This window comes from Rhinoderma darwinii, unplaced genomic scaffold (assembly GCF_050947455.1).
Source record: "Rhinoderma darwinii isolate aRhiDar2 unplaced genomic scaffold, aRhiDar2.hap1 Scaffold_433, whole genome shotgun sequence".
Lineage (NCBI taxonomy): Eukaryota > Metazoa > Chordata > Amphibia > Anura > Rhinodermatidae > Rhinoderma > Rhinoderma darwinii.
The window spans coordinates 55,278-76,636 of record NW_027463836.1 but is presented as its reverse complement, the minus strand read 5'-3'; the positions used below and the strand labels follow the sequence as shown (position 1 = coordinate 76,636).

General features: G+C 45.2%; 2 long non-coding RNA genes across 2 annotated transcripts in view; one reads left to right on the top strand and one right to left on the bottom strand.

The window, feature by feature from the left end:
• Positions 1-913: 913 nt before the first annotated feature.
• LOC142712964 (uncharacterized) lies at positions 914-11,248 on the bottom strand. The gene is made up of 3 exons (XR_012870136.1): positions 11,096-11,248; positions 10,071-10,205; positions 914-1,058 (listed from the first exon to the last, which is right to left on the bottom strand). It is a non-coding gene; the product is annotated as an uncharacterized LOC142712964 (long non-coding RNA).
• Positions 11,249-14,832: 3,584 nt separating this feature from the next.
• The window catches only part of LOC142712967 (uncharacterized), a 31,328-nt gene continuing 24,801 nt past the window's right edge, over positions 14,833-21,359 (top strand). The window contains exon 1 of the long non-coding RNA XR_012870140.1: positions 14,833-15,125. This is a non-coding gene — a long non-coding RNA (uncharacterized LOC142712967). The remainder of the gene's footprint in view (positions 15,126-21,359) is intronic.

The following is a 21,359-nucleotide window of genomic DNA, read 5'->3' as shown; positions in this document are numbered from 1 at the left end:
AGCTCTCGTACGAGTGCTGCGGCCCCTTCAAAACAGCTGATTGGCGGGTCCCGGGAGTTGGACCCCGCCAGTCAGGGCTAACCTTACCTTCCTCTTCGGCCGCGGCGGGAGTTCTGTCGTCTCGATGCTGTGCGCGGCGCATAGCGCTGTGACGTCATGCGCTGCGCACAGCGCTTGACGTCAGGACCTCCGCTGCGATCCGGAACCAGGAAGGTAAGTAAAGTATGTTACTATAGTAACAGGGGCCCGCGGCCCGAGTTACTATAGTAACTTTTTATTGATGTGGTGCGGGGGGCCATGGGCCCCCCTGGCTTCGGGGCCCGGTCGCAATTGCGACACCTATAGCTACGCCAGTGCGCGTGCCGGCTATCACCAGCAGTATAAGCGCGTGCCGGCTATCACCAGCAGTATAAGTGTGGGTGAGTGATCATTATCCTGTGTGGGTCACTGATATACTGTATATGTTTGGTGAAGACAGTATCCTAACCATTTGTTATCCCCATAACCAGAGGCGTAGCTATGTTCTCCAGCACCCGGGGCAAAGATTCAGTTTGGCGCCTCCCCACCAACCTCTTTCCCGACATCTCCTTCCCCCTCGCCGTGTTTGTTTTCTCTACCAATCGCGAGCATAAAAACATTTGTACATTTTACAAGCAATATGGTTCTATACACAACACCAGAACCAAGCTCACTACATATATAAAACACCAGCACAAATACAGCTCAATTTAGTGCAACCCCTGCCGTATAGGTGTGTACGGCGTAAAACTACAGCTCCCAGCATGGCCCAAACAATGATAAGGATATGCTGGGAGATGCCGTTTCACAAAAAATAAATCCTATCATAATTATCTCACTGCAGATCATACAGCGACTACAGTACTGATTAGAGGCAGAATAAACACTTACATTAAGTGACTCACCGGTGACATCTCAGATTCTAGTTCTTTTTCTCCATCCGGTCCAGACCTCTATGATGACTTTTCCCGATCACAGCCCATTTCTGCAGTTTGCCGCTCACATGTCTTCAGCTTCTCACTTTTCCAACATTTCTGCACCTATAAATAAATATAAAGTTATCATTATACCACACACTACGCCCCTAAATATAATAGCGCCATACACTGCACCTCTAATTATAATAGCACCATACACCGTGTCACACACACACACACACACACACACACACACACAGACACACACACACACACACACACTGTGCCCCCTGTAGATAGTGCCTGCCATAGAGCCCCCTGTAGATAGTGCCTGCCATAGAGCCCCTGTAGATAGTGCCCCCATATAGACCACCCCTGTATATAGTGTCCCACAAATAACTCCCCCTATAGTGCTCTACAGATAGCCCACCCCTGTATATAGCCCCCTGTAGATATAGCCCACCCCTGTATATAGTACTCTACAGATAGCCCAACCATGTATGTAGCCCCCCCCTGTAGATATAGCCCACCCCTGTATATAGTGCTCCACATATAGTCCACCCCTGTATATAGTGTTTCACAGATAGCCCCCCTTGTACATATAGTCCACCCTTGTATATAGTGCTCCACTAGATAGTCCACCCCTGTATATAGTGCTCCACAGATAGCCCACCCTTGTATATAGTATATACAGGGGTGGGCTATCTGTGGAGCACTATATACAGGGGTGGGCTTTCTGTGGACCACTATAGGGGGAGCTATTTGTGGGATACTATATACAGGGGTGGGCTATATCTACAGGGGGACTATATACAGGGGTGGGCTATATCTACAGGGGGACTATATCTACAGGGGTGGGCTATCTACAGGGGGACCATATCTACAGGGGGACCATATCTACAGGGCTGGGCTATACACAGGGGTGGGCTATACACAGGGGTGGGCTATATCTACAGGAGTGGGCTATATCTACATGGGGACTATATCTACAGGGGTGGGCTATCTACAGGGGGACTATATCTACAGGGGGACCATATCTACAGGGGGACCATATCTACAGGGCTGGGCTATACACAGGGGTGGGCTATACACAGGGGTGGGCTATATCTACAGGGGTGGGCTATATCTACAGGGGGACTATATCTACAGGGGGACTATATCTACAGGGGTGGGCTATCTACAGGGGGACCATATCTACAGGGGGACCATATCTACAGGGGGACCATATCTACAGGGGGACCATATCTACAGGGCTGGGCTATATCTACAGGTGTGGGCTATATCTACAGGGGTGGGCTATATCTACAGGGGTGGGCTATATCTAAAGGGGTGGGCTATATCTACAGGGGTGGGCTATATCTACAGGGGGCTATATACTATATAGCCCCCCTGTAGCTATAGCCCACCCCTGTATATGGTGCTCCATAGATAGTCCACCCCAGTATATAGCCCCCCTGTAGATATAGTCCCCCTGTATATAGCCCACCCCCTGTAGATATAGTCCACCTGTATATAGCCCATCCCCTGTAGATATGGTCCCCCTGTAGATAGCCCACCCCAGTATATAGCCCCCCTGTAGATATAGTCCACCTGTATATAGCCCACCCCCTGTAGATATGGTCCCCCTGTAGATAGCCCACCCCAGTATATAGCCCCCCTGTAGATATAGCCCACCCCCTGTAGATATAGCCCCCCTGTAGATATAGTCCCCCCGCAGATACAGACACACACGTCTATTACAGTTAAAAAAAAATAAAAAATATTCAAACTCACCTTATTCCCGCTCCCACGCCGTCCGGCAGCCAGGGGGTTGAACACAGCATCTATGAAAGGCGCTGATTGGCTGGGAAGGATGACTTTCCCTGTCAGTCAGTCAGCGTCTTTCATCGACGGAAGCTTCACTGGTACAAAAGGTACCAGTTGCTTCATTCGTGGAAAGGCGCTGAATGGCCGGGCACGGAACGTGACCGGTCATTCATTGCTTCTAATTGTACCTGTGTCCTTGCGACACAGGTACAATTATAGTGCAGGAGGAGGTGGCGCTGGCGCCCCCCTCTGAGCTGCGCCCGGGGCACGTGCCCCGCCTGCCCCCCCCCCCCTAGCTACGCCCCTGCCCATAACATTTCTGGGAATATTGATATGTGTTGTACCAGCCAGGCCTGGCATATAGCCCATGCCCACCACTAGGGGGTCAATCACACAGAACTGTAACTGTTATGTCATTTGTGCTTTATTTCTTTATTTGCATCATTTTTATTTAGATCGCCCTTGTTTACCTTTCCCTAAATAAAACGGTTGAGTAGTTTCACCATAACCGCTTGTGAGTGTGTACTGAGCAAATGTGGGGGTTTCCCGCGTCGACCCCTGGCAGAAGAGGAAGACCCTCTTGCTTTCGTATAGAGCTCCTAGCAAGATTTGGGTGGAGGCACTGCGCCATAGTGAGATGAGAACTACAATACACCCTGCCTACAGAGGTCGGCCCAAATGGGTGTTACACATATATTGTAATTGACAGATTTTGACATGATATTGATCACTTTTTAGCCCAACGTTTAGTTGATCTGTCCCAATCTCCACAGTAAAGTGTCCATAGACCGACAGGGGTAAAAATAAAGTGTCCTTTTGGCCTAAGTCAGGCTGGTATACGTTATTCCATACAACGGAATCCCTCAAGAAATGTACAATGCGTGGTATATGTTTTTAAGCATGGAAGACTATGGGTGACGTATACCACTATATAGCATACGTCACAGGCCTCCGTTTCATGTATACGTCATAGGATTTACAATAGATTTTCATGATATGTATATGTTAAATTGATCCGTCGATGGGAGTCAGATGCCTGTGACAGATGCCTAACCGTGGCATCCCTCACCTATAGGCTATTATGGCATCCGTTTAACGTATATGTCTTGAAAGGGGTCATGAGAGATAATGACGCATACATTTAACGTACGCTATTGTAGTCTATTCTTGGCAGATGCCACTGTTTAGTATCGGTCACTGTCTATGTTTAACGTATATGTCGGGAGCTGTTCCTGGCATATACATTAAGTGGAGGCTAAAAACGTGATGTGATGGGGACTTATAGACTTTTCTAGACTGATATTCGTTGGAAACACAGTAAAATGTGACTTCTCGTGATCTAGTCCCCTGCAGGCCGTCTTCATCTCCGATAAAGGAGTTTCTAAGTACATTCTTTTCTCTGACAATTAGCTGAAACAAAATAAAACATAATACTGTCCTCACTGTATGTCTTATATTCCCTGTATACAGTCCTCACTATATGTCTTATATTCCCTGTATATTGTCCTCACTATATGTACTAAGTTCCCAGTATCCTGTCCTCACTGTATCTCCTATATTCCCTGTATACTGTCCTCACTACATGTACTATATTCCCAGTATACTTTCCTCACTGTATCTCCTATATTCCCTGTATACTGTCCTCACTATATGTACTATATTCCCAGTATCCTATCCTCACTGTATTTCCTATATTCACTGTATACTGTACTCACTATATGTATTTTTGCCATGTATACTGTCCTCACTATACGTACTAAATTCCCACTATCCTGTCCCCACTGTATGTCCTATATTTCCAGTATATTGTTCTTACTGTATGTACTATATTCTCTGTATATTCTCCTCACTGTATAAAGTATAATCTCTGTATATTATCCTTACTGTATGTTCTATATTCCCAGTATACTGTCCTCCCTGGATGTTCTATATTCCCTGTATACTTTCCTCACACTATGTACTTTTTTCCCAGTATACTGTCCTCACTGTATGTATTATATTCCCTGTATACTGTCCTCACTATATGTATTATATTCCCTGTATACTGTCCTCACTGTATGTATTATATTCCCAGTATACTGTCCTCCCTGGATGTCCTATATTCCTTGTATACTTTCCTCACGCTATGTACTTTTCTCCCAGTATACTGTCCTCACTATATGTATTATATTCCCAGTATACTGTCCTCACTATATGTAGTAAATTTGCAGTATCCTGTCCCCACTGTATGTCCTATATTGCCTCTATACTGTCCTCACTACATGTACTATATTCCCAGTATACTTTCCTCACAGTATGTCCTATATTTTCTGTATACTGTCCGCACTGTATGTCCTATATTCCCTGTATACTGTCCGCACTGTATGTCCTATATTCCCTGTATACTGTCCTCATTATATGTACTAAATTCCCAGTATCCTGCCATTACTGTATGTCCTATATTCCCTGTATGTTGTCCTCACTGTATGTCCTATATTCCCTGTATGCTGTCCTTACTGTATGTACTATATTCTCTTTATATTGTATTCTCTGTATGTCTTATATTTCCTGTATTCTGTCCTCACTATATGTACTATATTCCTTGTATACTGTCCTCACTACATGTACTATATTCCCAGTATACTGTCCTCACTATATGTACTAAATTCCCAGTATACTTTCCTCAAGTATGTCCTATATTTTCTGTATACTATCCTCACTGTATGTCATATATTCCCAGTATTCTGTCCTCACTGTATGTCCTATATTCCCTGTATACTAGGCTCATTGTATGTCCTATATTCACTGTATGCTGTCTGTATGTCTTATATTCCCTGTATACTGTCCCCACTATATGTATTATATTCTCTGCATACTGTCCTCACTGTATGTCCTATACTCCCAGTATACTGTCCTCACTATATGTACTATATTTCCAGTATACTGTCCTCACTATATGTACTATATGCCCTGTATACGTCCTTACTGTATGTCCTATATACTTTGTATATTGCCCCCACTGTATGTCCTATATTCCCTGTATACTGTCCTCACGCTATGTACTTTTTCCCAGTATACTGTCCTCACTGTATGTCTTATATTCTCCGTATATTGTCCTCACTGTATGTCTTATATTCCCTGTATTCTGTCCTCACTGTATGTCCTATATTCCCTGTATACTGTCCTCACTACATGTACTATATTCCCAGTATACTTTCCTCACAGTATGTTCTACATTTTCTGTATACTGTCCTCACTATATGTACTATATTCCCAGTATACTATCCTCACTGTATGTCCTATATTCCCAGTATACTGTCCTCACTGTATGTCCTATATTCCCAGTATACTGTCCTCACTGTATGTCCTATATTCCCTGTATACTAGGCTCATTGTATGTCCTATATTCCCAGCATACTGTCCTCACTGTATGTCCTATATTCCCTGTATACTAGGCACATTGTATGTCATATATTCCATGTATATTGTCGTCACTGTATGTCCTATATTCCCTGTATACTGTCCTCACTGTATGTCCTTAATACTGTCCTCACTATATGTATTATACTCCCAGTATACTTTCCTCACAGTATGTCCTACATTTTCTGTATACTATCCTCACTGTATGTCCTATATTCCCAGTATACTGTCCTCACTGTATGTCCTATATTCCCTGTATACTAGGCTCATTGCATGTCCTGTATTCCCAGCATACTGTCCTCACTGTATGTCCTATATTCCCTGTATACTAGGCTCATTGTATGTCCTATATTCCATGTATATTTTCTTCATTTAATGTCCTATATGCCTTGTATACTGTCCTCACTGTATGTCCTATATTCCCTGTATATTGTCCTCACTGTATGTACTATATTATACTCCCAGTATATTGTCCTCATTTAATGTCCTATATGCCTTGTATACTGTCCTCACTGTATGTCTTATATTCCCTGTATACTAGCCTCATCGTATGTCCTATATTCCCTGTATACTGTTCTCACTGTCTGTCCTACATTCCCTGTATACAGTCCTCACCATATGTACTATATTCCCTGTATACTGTTCTCACTGTCTGTCCTACATTCCCTGTATACAGTCCTCAATATATGTACTATATTCCCTGTATACTGTCCTCACTGTATGTCCTATATTTCCTGTATACTGTTCTCACTGTCTGTCCTACATTCCCTGTATACAGTCCTCACTATATGTACTATATTCCCTGTATACTGTCCTCACTGTATGTCCTATATTCCCTGTATACTAGCCTCATTGTATGTCCTATATTCCCTGTATACTGTTCTCACTGTCTATCCGAGGGGTCTCAAACTCGGCCGGGTAAGTGGGCCGCATATAAAAAAAATGGGAAGTTGACGGGCCGCATTACTTTCAAATTTGATACAATACAAAATTGTCAATCAATTAGTTATTTGATCTACTATAACACTATATTACTATCATAATAATACTACATTACTATAATAATACTACATTACTATAATAATAATACTACATTACTATAATAATACCGCTAGGTTTAAAATTTTTAGATATTTCTCCACGTGCTTATTTCAACAATTCAGTTTTCCAGTTTGTGTCGCTAAATGCAGTCCGGCGGCTCAGTTGGCAGCGTTTGGCAGACACATGTCAAGATTGGGCAGTCCCTTTTTAGACCGTGCTACAGTGCCCCCTGTAGATAATGCCACAGTGCCCTCTGTAGATAATGCCACAGTGCCCTCTGTAGATAATGCCACAGTGCCCTCTGTAGATAATGCCACAGTGCCCTCTGTAGATAATGCCACAGTGCCCTCTGTAGATAATGCCACAGTGCCCTCTGTAGATAATGCCACAGTGCCCTCTGTAGATAATGCCACAGTGCCCTCTGTAGATAACGCCACAGTGCCCTCTGTAGATAACGCCACAGTGCCCTCTGTAGATAACGCCACAGTGCCCTCTGTAGATAACGCCACAGTGCCCTCTGTAGATAACGCCACTGTGCCGTCTGTAGATAACGCCACTGTGCCGTCTGTAGATAACGCCACTGTGCCGTCTGTAGATAACGCCACAGTGCCCTCTGTAGATAATGCCACAGTGCCCTCTGTAGATAATGCCACAGTGCCCTCTGTAGATAATGCCACAGTGCCCTCTGTAGATAATGCCACAGTGCCCTCTGTAGATAATGCCACAGTGCCCTCTGTAGATAATGCCACAGTGCCGTCTGTAGATAATGCCACAGTGCCGTCTGTATATACTGGACAGTGATGTCAGAGGCTTCCCCAGAGTCCCGGAGCAGAGCCTATACTAGCGTTTTGCCCGGGACTCCAGCTCTGGGGAAGCCCCAGACATACTAGCGCTCTGCCCGGGACTCTGCATATATGGACAGCGATGTCAGTGAATTCCGCAGAGTCCCGGAGCAGAGGCTATACTAGCGCTCTGCGTGGGACTCTGGCTCTGGGGAAGCCCCAGACATCGTTGTCCATATGTGGACATCGATGTCAGGGAATTCCACAGAATCCCGGAGCAGAGCCTGCACTAGCGGCTCTGTGTCCCACGGGCCGCAGATGACAGCGTCAGGGGCCACATGCGGGCCGCTTGCTTGAAACCCCTGCTTTAGAGGGTAATTTATTTATTTTTTAACTTTGTGTACATCAAAATAAACCTTTGTTTTACATCCCCTTAGGGGACTTGACCCAGCAATCATTGCATCGCTTGCATGATACTATTGCACTACTAATGTACTGAAGTATATCATGATCCCTGCCGGATGCAAGTCTTAATAGGAGTGCAGAGATGGCAGACCTGGGGCCCCTCATTAGGGCCCCAGGTTGCCATGCCAATCATCGGCAGCCTGCGATCACGCCGTTGAGTTGGGCGATGGACTATTAGAGGGGGTCACCCCTCTTCTTAACACCTCAGATGCCACAGTCGCTATTGTGAGCCCAGAGCTAAGCAAAGCTGGACAGAGGGCGGTCATGATGGTTCTGGGCCTGCAAGGGGTCAAGTAGAGGGGTATTGTGATTATAGATTGGTGGGTGGGTTTAAGTTAGGAACGTTACTGGGGGGCTGGGGGTATTGGGGGTGGAGTTAGGGAATATATATATATATATATATATATATATATATATATATATATATATATATATATATAGGTAGTAGGCAAGGAAGCCATTTTATGGCTTGAAAAAGTTTGTGAGGAGAATGTGTGTGCAGCCAGTGTCAGGGTAGCCATCAGTTTTTGTGTCAGTTTAGGGCCTAGACTATAGATGGAGGGCTTAGAGGAGTTGCTGGAGAGGATTAGGGTACAGGCAGTGGAGAAGGGGCTAGGGTGGGTGCAGGAGCAGTTAGGGGCCCTTGTGGGTGTCCCCCCAGGGCTCTGCGTTCCAGGCCGCCTGAGCGCCTCAGCCCTACATCGCCGGTTCTACGGCGCAGACGGAGTGTGACCCCCCCCCCCTTACCTGCTGTGGAGGTTCCGGAGGCCGGGAGCAGTGGCGTGGACGGTCCGAGGCCGGTGGGAGAGATGGCGGCAGTTTCCGGTGTGCGGTTGAGGGCAGCAGGAAGGAGCGGTCGGGCCCCTGGCATCCAGAGCAGCGTGCGGTGGGCAGTCGGCCTGTGTGACCGCAGTCGAATGAAGAGGCCGATAGAGCAACATGGGCCCGGTCGGCAAGAAAGGCTTCCTTCATTGGCGGTTCAGCAGACGGAGGCGTCTTCTTCTGCCTCTAGCGCGGCAAGCTCAACTGGAGAGCCCGTCTGGAGCTCGTCCAGGGGACCCGAGGCAGGTCAGGATGGTGCGGCTGCAGGGGTGAGTGTTCATGGCGCTCCCGCGGTGCCATCTGCTGGATGGGAGGCATGAGACAGTATTACACCAGAGGCGTAGCTAGGTTCTCCAGTACCCGGGGCAAAGATTCAGTTTGGCGCCCCCCCCCCAACCTCTTTCCCGACATCTCCTTCCCCCTCGCAATGTTTGTTTTCTCTACCAGTCGACGTGTCATTTATTTTCCACATTTCTTTTTATGTAACTCGAGCATAAAAACATTTGTACATTTTACAAGCAATATAGTTCTATACACAACACCAGAATAGTGCTCAGTACATAAATACAGCCCCAGAACCAAGCTCAGTACATATATACAGCACCAGTACAAATACAGCTCAATTTAGTGCAAACCCTGACGTATAGGTTCACACTAAATTATTTCCAGCTCCCAGCATGGTCCGAACAATGGTAAAGATATGCTGGGAGATGCTGTTTCATTAAAAAAAAAATCATACCACCCATCATCTCGCTGCAAATCATACAGTGACTACAGTGCTGATTAGAGGCAGAATGAACATTTACATTAAGTGACTCACCGGTGACGTCTCAGATTCTAGATCTTTTTCTCCATCCGGTCCAGACCTCTATGATGACTTCTCCCGGCCACAACCCATTTCTGCAGTTTGCTTCTCAGATGTCTTCAGCTTCTCACTTTTCCTACATTTCTACACCTATAAACAAAGATAAAGTTCTCATTATACCACACACTACGCCCCTAAATATAATAGCGCCATACACTGCACCTCTAATTATAATAGCACCATACACCATGTCCCACACACACACACACACACTGTGCCCCCTGTAGATGGTGCCTGCCATAGAGCACCCTGTAGATAGTGCCCCCATATAGCTCACCTCTGTATAGTGTCCCACATATAGCTCCCCCTATAGTGCTCTACAGATAGCCCACCCCTGTATATAGTGCTCCACGTATAGCCCAACCCTGTATATAGCCCCCCTGTAGATATAGCCCACCCCTGTATATAGTGCTCCACAGATAGCCCACACCAGTATATAGCCCCCCCTGTAGATAAATCCACACCCGTAGATAATGCCACACACTTTTTTATTACGATAAAATAACAAACTATTCAAACTCACCTTAATCCCGTTCCCACGCCGTCCGGCAGCAATGGAGACCTGCTCTCTTCTGCGCAGGTCTCCTGGGGTTGAACGCTCCTCTGCCAATCAGCGCCTTTCAACGATGCAAGCGGCGCAAAGTATCGAGCCGCTTCACTTGTAGAAAGGCGCTGGCTGAATGACCGGCAGTGGTGGATTAAGTAGACCATAGGCCATGGGCTGTTCCACAAACTTGGGCCCCCCTTCCCTACCACCGCTCTGCCGTGTCTATAGTGAACACCACCTTTTTGTGTGAGCATTGACAAATGGTTGTTACGATTCCCCTTGTTAAAGGGCTGTGTCCCTACATACTGACAGTCTCCACCATCGCTGACAGTATCACACTGTGTAGGGACACCTCCTTCTGACAATGGGAATGATAACACGCATTTGTCTATTAGCTCTGGGTACACAGAAATATGTAGAATACAAGAATTACCTGCAACAGACATGTCAGGAGAGGAGATCCCCTATAGATCCAGTGATGTCTTCTCTGATGGGTGCCGTTTTCTTTTCTTCTCCATCTGGCACAGACCGTTATGGCGACTTCTCCTGATTAGACATCTTTGCCCATCACTTCTGCAGCCATTTCCAGCCCCTTATAGAAACACACAAATTTAGACACCAAGGCCCAGGACCATACATTAAAGGGGTGGTGCGGGCACAGACCGTTTTTTATACGTGCCTGGACAACCCCTTTTACTCATACTAATAAAATTGGACCACAGACTAGATTATAGAATACCTACAGACCCCAGACCTTCTAAGCTATTGCAGTCCCCAGACCAGACCCCCTAAACAAATACAGACCCCCATCACAAGCACCCTGAATAAATACAGACCTCAGACCGGACCCCTAAATACGGACACCAGACCTGACCCCCTACACTAATAATAACCCCAGACCTGACTCCCTTAATACAGACCTCAGACCAGACCCCCTAAACTAATACAGACCCCTAAATAAAAACCCCAAAACTAATACAGACCCCTAAATACAGACCCCATAAACAAATACAGATCACACCCCCAAATACAGACCCCCTAAATACCGACACAGACCTCAAACTAAAACAGACCCCCTAAATACCGACCCCAGATCACTTAAACTAACTCAGACCCCTAAATATACAGACCCTAAATCCCTTAATCTGATACAGACCCCAGACCAGACCCCCTAAATACAGACCCCTTAAACTAATAGACACCAAACCTCCTAAATACAGTCCCCAAACCAGGCCCCCTAAATACAGACCCCACACCAGACCCCCTAAATACAGACCCCACACCAGCCCCCCCTAAATACAGTCCCCACACCAGACCCCTAAATACAGTCCCATTAAACAAATCAATCCCCTTATACTTACATAGTCAGTCTTCTCTGTGGAGTCGCTGTTGCTGCTGAAGTCCTGCGGTCATGTGACCAGCAGGTCTCTAAGCAATAGTAAGAACTTCAGAGATGAGGTCATGTGACCAGCAGGTCTCTAAGCAATAGTAAGAACTTCAGAGATGAGGTCATGTGACCAGCAGGTCTCTAAGCAATAGTAAGAACTTCAGAGATGAGGTCATGTGACCAGCAGGTCTCTAAGCAATAGTAAGAACTTCAGAGATGCGGTCATGTGACCAGCAGGTCTCTAAGCAATAGTAAGAACTTCAGAGATGAGGTCATGTGACCAGCAGGTCTCTAAGCAATAGTAAGAACTTCAGAGATGAGGTCATGTGACCAGCAGGTCTCTAAGCAATAGTAAGTACTTCAGAAATGAGGTCATGTGACCTTATGTCTAAAGGTCCTTTTGCAGGACATACACAATGCAGTTTTATCGCGTTTTTTTGCCGCGATTTGCGGCAAAATCGCATCAAAACTACAATGTACCATGATAATCCGCCATTGATGGCCGGGCACATGCCCCCCCCCCCTGCCATCCCCAGCTACCAGCTACGCTCCTGATTACACCCTGTAGTAAAAAAACGCTTCGTGAAATAAAAAGTTCATGTCACTTCTTGAGGCCTTTTTGGAGCCGTTTTTCATTGTGTCAATAAAAAAACAGCTTAAGAAAAAAACGCATCAAAAACTTTTGCTTAAGAAGCAGCTGAAAATCAGAGGCCGTTTTCCTTTAAAAACATCCGCATTTTACAGCCGATTTTACTTTAGCGTGTGAACATACCCTCAGCGTAAACACTGTTGATTTTCGAAAACGGATTTAATTGCGTATTATAGTAACCGCAGAGTGGATGAAATTTGAACAAATATGCTGAGAAACCGTTTCATAAATTGACCTGCGGTGCGTTTTTTTAATCCGCAGCCTGTCACTTTATGCTGCGGAATCGCTGCTCTTCTCTTTCAGGTTTTTTCCATTGAATTTAATGGGGGGTAAAACTCGCAATAAATAGGCAAATGTTGTGATTTTTGCAATGGAAAAGCTGCGATTCCGCCTGCAAAAATCACGAATCCGAAAAAAGTGTTTCTTTTTCTAGCAGTATTTCCCCAGTGGAGATTCCAAACGAAAAACTGCACCACAATTCTGTGCATTTTTTCTGGTGAAATTCCCTGCGGCTCCCATGGCGGATACGCTGTGTACTTTTACGCAGCGTATCCCCCCTGTGTGCCCTTACCCTATACGTTACATACATCCACTATTCATGAGGGGAGGCCTCGCAGCAATTCATTAATAATGTGAGAGGCCAATGTGGTTACTGTTGTGATACCGCCATAAATAGGGAAACCGCCGCTTATCTTCTATCAATCACATTATCTCACCCGTCCAGTATGATGAAGACACTAACAGAACATTAAAACGTGGATATTGGGCGAGTCTTTATCTTTACAATTAACTCGCTGACAGAAATAAAAATACTTAAAGTGCTGCCGTTTCAAAGAAACCAAATCACCCCATAAGGCCCCATGCACATGACCGTATTTTTGTCCACCCGTAAATACTGGCATAAATACGGGTCCTTGGTCACACGTATTCGACCCGTATTCCACCCGTATTTACGGGCACGTTTTTGGCTGCAAAATTGCACTGCACTAATCGGCAGCCCCTTCTCTCTATCAGTGCAGGATAGAGAGAAGGGACAGCCCTTTCCGTAATAAAAGTAAAAGAAATTCATACTTACCCGGCCGTTGTCTTGGTGACGCGTCCCTTTCTTGACATCCAGTCCGACCTCCCTGGATGACGCGGCAGTCCATGTGACCACTGCAGACAGTGATTGGCCTGTGATTGGCTGCAGCGGTTACATGGGCTGTAACGTCATCCCAGGAGGCCGGACTGGAGGAAGAAGCAGGGAGTTCTGGGTAAGTATGAACGTCTTTTTTTTTTTTTTTTTTTACAGCTTTATCTATATTGTGATCGGTAGCAACTGTCCAGGGTGCTGAAACAGTTACTGCCGATCGTTTAACTCTTTCAGCACCCTGGACAGTGACTATTTACTGACGTCGCCTAGCAACGCTCCCATAATTACGGGTGCACACACGTAGTCACCCGTAATTACGGGAGCCCCATAGACTTCTATTGGCTGCCCGTGCCGTAATTACGGCCTGAAATAGGACATGTTCTATCTTTTTCAACAGCACGGGCACCTTCCCGTAAGCATACGGGGAGGTACCCGTGACCAATAGAAGTCTATGGGCCCGTAATTACGGGAGTTTTTACGGTCATGTGCATGGGGCCTAAATCTGTAATGTCAATATTTTTCTGTTTGAGATGGAATAAATCATTTCCTTTCCATACACATTTATTTGTGTATTTCTGTGTGTGTGTGTGTTGGAGCAGCACTGTGAACAAATGCCTGACTAGGCTGGTGCAAAGCTTCAAAAATAAAGGCGTGACCTCTCCTTATGTGTTAGATATCCAAAAAAGAGAACGTGAAGCAGCACTCAAATACAGTGACTTGAAAATGCCTTCATAGAGGAGATGAAACGTTGTGGTTTCATGTTGGATGAATAAATTCACTTTATTTGAGTGCTGCTTCACGTTCTCTTTTTTGGATATATATATAAAATGTAAAACATATAACCGCTTGTTGCTTTATTAAAACAAACACAAAAACTGTCATTGGTTTGGTCCGAGCCTACCCTTGTAGTTTACCTAGTGGTACAAACCAGTTGGCAGCTTCTGATTGGACGCTTTGAACGATCCCATCCTCAGAGCTCCTTTGCACCAGCCGTCTCCATGGAACTGCAGGTGTCAGTTGGTGTCAGTTGAGCGGATAATAGACAGTGAGAGACTTGAGATCTGTGTAAGAGACGATGTTTAGGGACGGTCTTAGGTGTGTGTGACCTGTACGAGGACACGGGTCGCTGCACCCTCCCAGCATGTAGGGGGCACCACTGGGCTCTGCCCCTATTCTGTCCTCTCCTCCTCGTTACACACACGGAGGAAACAAGAGCCGAGGAGCAAGAGCAGAGGAGGAAGCTCCGTCACAGCCCGTCCTGCAAGAAACCTGTGATCCTGTCAGCAAGAAGAGATGTAAGTGTCTATGTGTGTGTATGTGTCTCTGTGTTCGTGTGTGTATATGTTCCAGTATGTGTGTGTGTGTGTATATATGTGTATATATGTCTCTATGTTAGTGTGTATATATGTGTGCCTCTGTGTGTGTGTGTGTATATATGTGTGGGTATAGTTATCAGAGTGTGATATCTGTGGTGTTACATAGGACTGCAGGTGACATCTACTACATTATCTGCACAGTGTATATATGGGTGTGTATGTGAATGTGTGTTTGTGTTTGTATATATGTTCCTGTGTGTGTGTGTCTGTGTGTGTGTATATATTCCAGAATGTGTATATATATATATATATTTGCCTGTTTGTCTAAATATGTCCCTCCTATGTATGTGCAGTATATATGTTCCTGTGTGTGTGTGTGTGTGTGTGTGTGTGTGTGTCTGTGTGTGTGTATATATTCCAGAATGTGTGTATATATATATATATATATATATATATATATATTTGCCTGTTTGTCTAAATATGCCCCTCTATGTATGTGCAGTATATATGTTCCTGTGTGTCTGTGTGTGTGTGTATATTCCAGAATGTGTATATATATATATTTGCCTGTTTGTCTAAATATGTCCCTCTATGTATGTGCAGTATATATGTTCCAGTATGTGTCTATATATGTGGTTAATTTTTGGTTTGTGGTGGGCGGCAATAGAGAATCCCGCACAGGGCGCCATCCAACCTAAGGCCGGCCCTGACGGTGTTTATATATAAGTGAGCGCAAATATAGCAGCTAAGAGCTTTTATAATGTGACATCTAGTCATGAAATCCATGAAATATGGACAGAACCGGAGGAAAGTCTCTCAGCTTATGTGAAGCAGTAAATGACTCTACAACTTGTAATGTTTATACAAGGCCCTTCCCAAGAAACGTTCCTCATCCTCTGTTGTAATATTATACAATGAGCGGACCTGACGTTCTATCTGGTAATGATTGTTACTTCACGGTCCAGTCACTAGTACAGCTGTAAGGAAGGCGAGGACTGCAGGCAGGAGAAGAACACAGAGACATAAGACACTAAGGGGGGGGCATTTATCAACTCTTCTACGCCAGGCGTAGAAAAGTTGCAAAAGGGATTAAAAGTCGCATTTTTGATGCAAATTGCAATTTTTGCCCTTTTTTTGTGCCACTTTCCACACCTTTGTAGAAATGGGGCGTGGTCGAGGGGAAAGGGGCGTGGCCACCGAGCCAACAAATTTATTATGATTATCCCAGAAAAGTGGCATAAATTATAGTGGAAATCTACGCCAGCTCCTCGCTAACGTATATTTCACTCCATGGGGCATAGCAAGGTAGAGGCCCGCGCTGGACCTCGCAGATCTGGCACAGTTTAGAATTTTCTGTAAAAGCAGAATGAGCCATTACAGAAGAGAGAAAGCAGAATACATTGGGACCCTAAAGAGGTCAGGAGCTTTAAATTGTTTGGGTTTTCCGGAAAAAATCATCTTCTGTGCGTGAATATAACCTTAAAGAACCAGTTCCTGTTGTTCAACCCCTTAACTGCTTCCCGCAAAATGTTGTGTCAGATATGTCACAGTGCGAGGGGTGATGTACGGAGCGCTCACGCGCTGTGCGTGCACCATACGCTGCGGCTGTCAGCTGTGTATTACAGATGACACCCGGGACTAACGGCCAGAAACGGTGAATGCGCTGATTTCTGGCTGTTTAATCCCTCAAATGCTGTGGTCAGTCACGAAGGCAGCATCTGAGGTGTTAAAAAGAGGGGGCGGCCCCCTCTGACAGCTCGTCACCCCCACCCGCAATGAGATCGCAGGGTCACTATGGTTGTCATGGCAGCCCAGGGCCTAATGAAGGCCCCCAAGACTGCCTTCACTCTGCCTCTCCTAAGCCCTGCATGTGGCAGGGCTTAAAGTGTAGCTAAACGTTTAAGAAACTTCTGACATGTCATAGTGACATGTCAGAAGTTTTGATTGGTGGGGGTCCGAGCACTGAGACCCCCACTAATCGCTAGAATGAAGCAGCTGAAGTTCTCGTGTGAGCGCTCAGCCGCTTCGTGTCTGTTCGGCTTTTTCCGGAAACCAATCTATCGGAGAACGTATAAGAGCCCGTACCGAGCGCTTCAGCTCCGTACTTTTAGCGATAGGTGGGGTCTCGGTGCTTGGACCTCCACCAATCAAAACTTCTGACATGTCACTATGACATGTCAGAAGTTTGTTAAACGTTTAGCTGCACTTTAACAGAAGCCTGTGGAAATGACAATATACTACAATACATTAGTATTGCAGTGTATTGTACCGGCGATCTAACAATCGCTGGTTCATGTCCCCTAGCAAAAAAAAGGGAAATATAGTTTTTAGTAAGGAAAAAAGAACAAATTAAAAGTTAAAAAAAAAACACCTTTTCCCAGTTTTCCTCTAAAGTAATGTAAAAAATAAAAAAAAGTTAACAAAATTGGTATAGCTGTTTCTGAACTATTAAAATATAGCGTTATTTAACGCGCATGGTGAACCCAAAAATATTTAAAACCCCAAAATTGCTGTTTTTTGGTCAACTTAGCTCTTAAAAAAAATGTAATAAAAAGTGATCAAAAAATTGCATGTACCAAAAAATGGTACCTATAAAAACTAGAGCTCGTCCCACAAAAAATACGCATCACACCGCTCAATCGATGAAAAAATAAAAACCGTATGGCTCTTAGAATGTGGCTACACCAATAAAAAATTTTACCAAAAAGTTTTTTTTCTTTGAAAGGAGTGTAATTTAAGAAAACCTATATAAATTGGTATCTCCGCAATCGTATTGAGCCACAGCATGTAGTTCCGTTTTCATTTTTACCGCACGGTGAAATCTGTAAGAACGAAACCCAAAAAGCCATGAAGGGATCGCAGTTTTTTCCAATTTCAGCACGCAAATAATTTTTTTTCCGTTTACCAGTGCATTGTATGGTACTTTAGATGCTACTAATAGAAACTACGACGCCTCCCGTAAAAAATAAGCCCTCAAAGTCTATTAAAATGGCTTCGGCCTGAAGAGGTTATACAAGCCATTTTTCATTTGTCACTCACCTTCCTAGAGTCATAACTTTTTTATTTTTACGTCAATGGAGTGGTGTGTGAAGGATTATTTTTTTGCGAGAGGAGTTGTCGTTTTTTAGGCACCATTTAAAGTACCATGTAATGGTTGAATTTGAGAAAACTGAGCTTCCTCCATGTTTTTTGGGTTTAGTTTTTACTGTACACACTTACCTTCTCTTAAGGTAAAAGTAGATTTAACATCTACTTTTACCATAAAGAGGCTCTGTCACCAGATTTTGCAACCCCTATCTGCTATTGCAGCAGATCGGCGCTGCAATGTAGATTACAGTAACGTTTTTATTTTTAAAAACGAGCATTTTTGGCCAAGTTATGACCATTTTTGTAATTATGCAAATGAGGCTTTCTAAAGTCCAACTGGGCGTGTATTATGTGCGTACATCGGGGCGTGTATTATGTGCGTACATCGGGGTGTGTATTATGTGCGTACATTGGGGCGTGTATTGTGTGTGTTACATCGGGGCGTGTTTACTTCTTTTACTAGCTGGGCGTTCTGACGAGAAGTATCATCCACTTCTCTTCACAACGCCCAGCTTCTGGCAGTGCAGACACAGCGTGTCCTCGAGAGATCACGCTGTGACGTCACTCACTTCCTGCCCCAGGTCCTGCATCGTGTCGGACGAGCGAGGACACACCGGCACCGAAGGCTACAGTTGATTCTGCAGCAGCATCGGCGTTTGCAAGTAAGTCGATGTAGCTACTTACCTGCAAACGCTGATGCTGCTGCAGAATCAACTGTAGCCTCTGGTGCCGATGTGGCCGACACGATGCAGGACCTGGGGCAGGAAGTGAGTGACGTCACAGCGTGATCTCTGGAGAACACGCTGTGTCTGCACTGCCAGAAGCTGGGTGGTAACGAAGAGAAGTAGATGATGCTGATTCGTCAGCATCATTCACTCCCATTCCCAACGCCCAGCTAGTAAAAGTAGTAAACACGCCCCGATGTACGCACATAATACACGCCCAGTTGTAGTTTTACTGTAAACACGCCCAGTTGTACTTTTGCAAGCCTCATTTGCATAAATACAAAATTGGTCATAACTTGGCCAAAAATTCTCGTTTTTAAAAAATAAAACGTTACTGTAATCTACATTGCAGCGCCGATCTGCTGCAATAGCAGATAGGGGTTGCAAAATCTGGTGACAGAGCCGCTTTAAAGGGGTTGTCCGAGATACCAACATTTTTTCAAAAACTGTGTCATACATTACCCCTTATACAGACAACCTAAATAAAGCATTATTTTAAAAAAACTTCTACTTCGCACATTTCTGCTTTGAGTTTAGCACGGCTTGTTTACATGCAGTTCAGCTCTGGTTTGTTGATCTTTCCTTGTGAGGAAACTTTTTTCCCGTGCACGCTCCTTGCAGGCTGCAATGAGCGTGCACGTACCTTCCCAGAGTTCACGTGAGCTGTCCCTGCTCCTCCCCGCTGACATCCTTCACTGGACTTGTCTTCTTGCTGACATTCTTGAAGGACGGTGACCGTTCTCCCCCCATTATGTTTTCACATTTATGTTTTCTTTCTCTTTTTAGGTCTATAAACCTCTTCGTGTCTCCCTCACCCTCGTCCACCCTCACCCTCGTCCACCCTCACCCTCGTCCACCCTCACCCTCGTCCACCCTCACCCTCGTCCACCCTCTTCTATCTCATGTCTCTCTCCACTAAGGCCATGTTCACACTGAGTTTTTTTGCAGGAAGAATATCTGCCTCAAAATTCCGTCTTGAAGTTTGCGGCAGATTTACCTCTCCCTGCACGTTGATTTTTGCGTCATTTTTCCCGGAGTTTTTTGTGCGCTGTTTGCGGCTTTGTTTGCGTTTTTGTTTGCCGCTTTGTTCGGGTCGTTTTTCGCTTAGTTTATCTTGGCGTTTTTTGCTTGTTTGTTTGCGTCTTTTTTTGCAATGTTTTTTGCTGTGTTTTCCGTTGCGTTTATCGTAGCCTTTTTCGCGTCGTTTATCGTTTCTTTTTTTGTGTCGTTGTTTGCGGCTATTTTTGCTGCATTTTTCGTTGCGTCTTTCGTGGTGTTTTCCCAGTTGTTTTTCGCGGCGTTCTTTGCCTCTTTGTTTGCGGCTTTTTTCGCGTCTTTTTCGCAGCGTTTTCCGTGGCCTTTATCGTAGCCTTTTTCGCGTCGTTTATCGTTTCTTTTTTTGTGTCGTTGTTTGCGTTTTTTTTTCTGGGTTTTTCGTTGCGTCTTTCGTGGCGTTTTCCCAGTTGTTTTTCGCGGCGTTCTTTGCCTCTTTGTTTGCGGCTTTTTTCGCGTCTTTTTCGCAACGTTTTCCGTGGCGTTTATCGCAGCCTTTTTTGCGTCGTTTTTCGCGTCTTTTTTTGCGTCGTTGTTTGCGGTTTTTTTTTCTGGGTTTTTCGTTGCGTCTTTCGTGGCGTTTTCCCTGTCGTTTTTTGTGGCGTTCTTTGCCTCTTTGTTTGCGGCTTTTTTCGCGGCTTTATCGTAGCCTTTTTTGCGTCTGTTTTTTGTAGCGTTTTTCGCCCGCGGCAATTGAGCGCCGCGGGCATAAAACAACGCGAAATACGCTTTCTCCGCCTCCCATTGAAGTCAATGGGAGGTCAGAGGCGTAAACACCCGAAGATAGAGCATGTCGCTTCTTTTTCCCGCAAGGCAGTTTTACTGCTCGCGGGAAAAAGACGCCGACGCCTCCCATTGAAATCAATGGTACGCATTTTCGGGCCGTTTTTGACGAGTTTTGCAACGCTGTTTCCGCTTAAAAAAAACTCGTCAAAATACTCTGTGTGAACTTAGCCTAATGCTGCCTCCGTTATTGTACTTCATGTACCATTCCTGCTCCTGCACTTTGTGTTGTGAGGAGGAGTCATTTTATTACATAGATGACACACTACCCCTCCCCCCACCTGTACCTAGCGCTATTGTAACTTATCGGAGTAGTGGAATCCCACTATGGTCGGGGATTCCGCTCCTGCGCGCTTTGCTTGGACATAGACCTAGGCAGAGACATGAAGCAATCCGTTGTGGACCGGAATCATAGTGGCGCTGTCTACCTAAGGGCGGATTTACACGAACGCCATATACGTCCGTGCAACCCGCGTGTTTTTCACACGTGTGGCACGGACCTATGCAAGTCTATGGAGCAGTGCAGACTGTCATTGATTTTTGCGCAGCGTGATTCCGCTGCGTA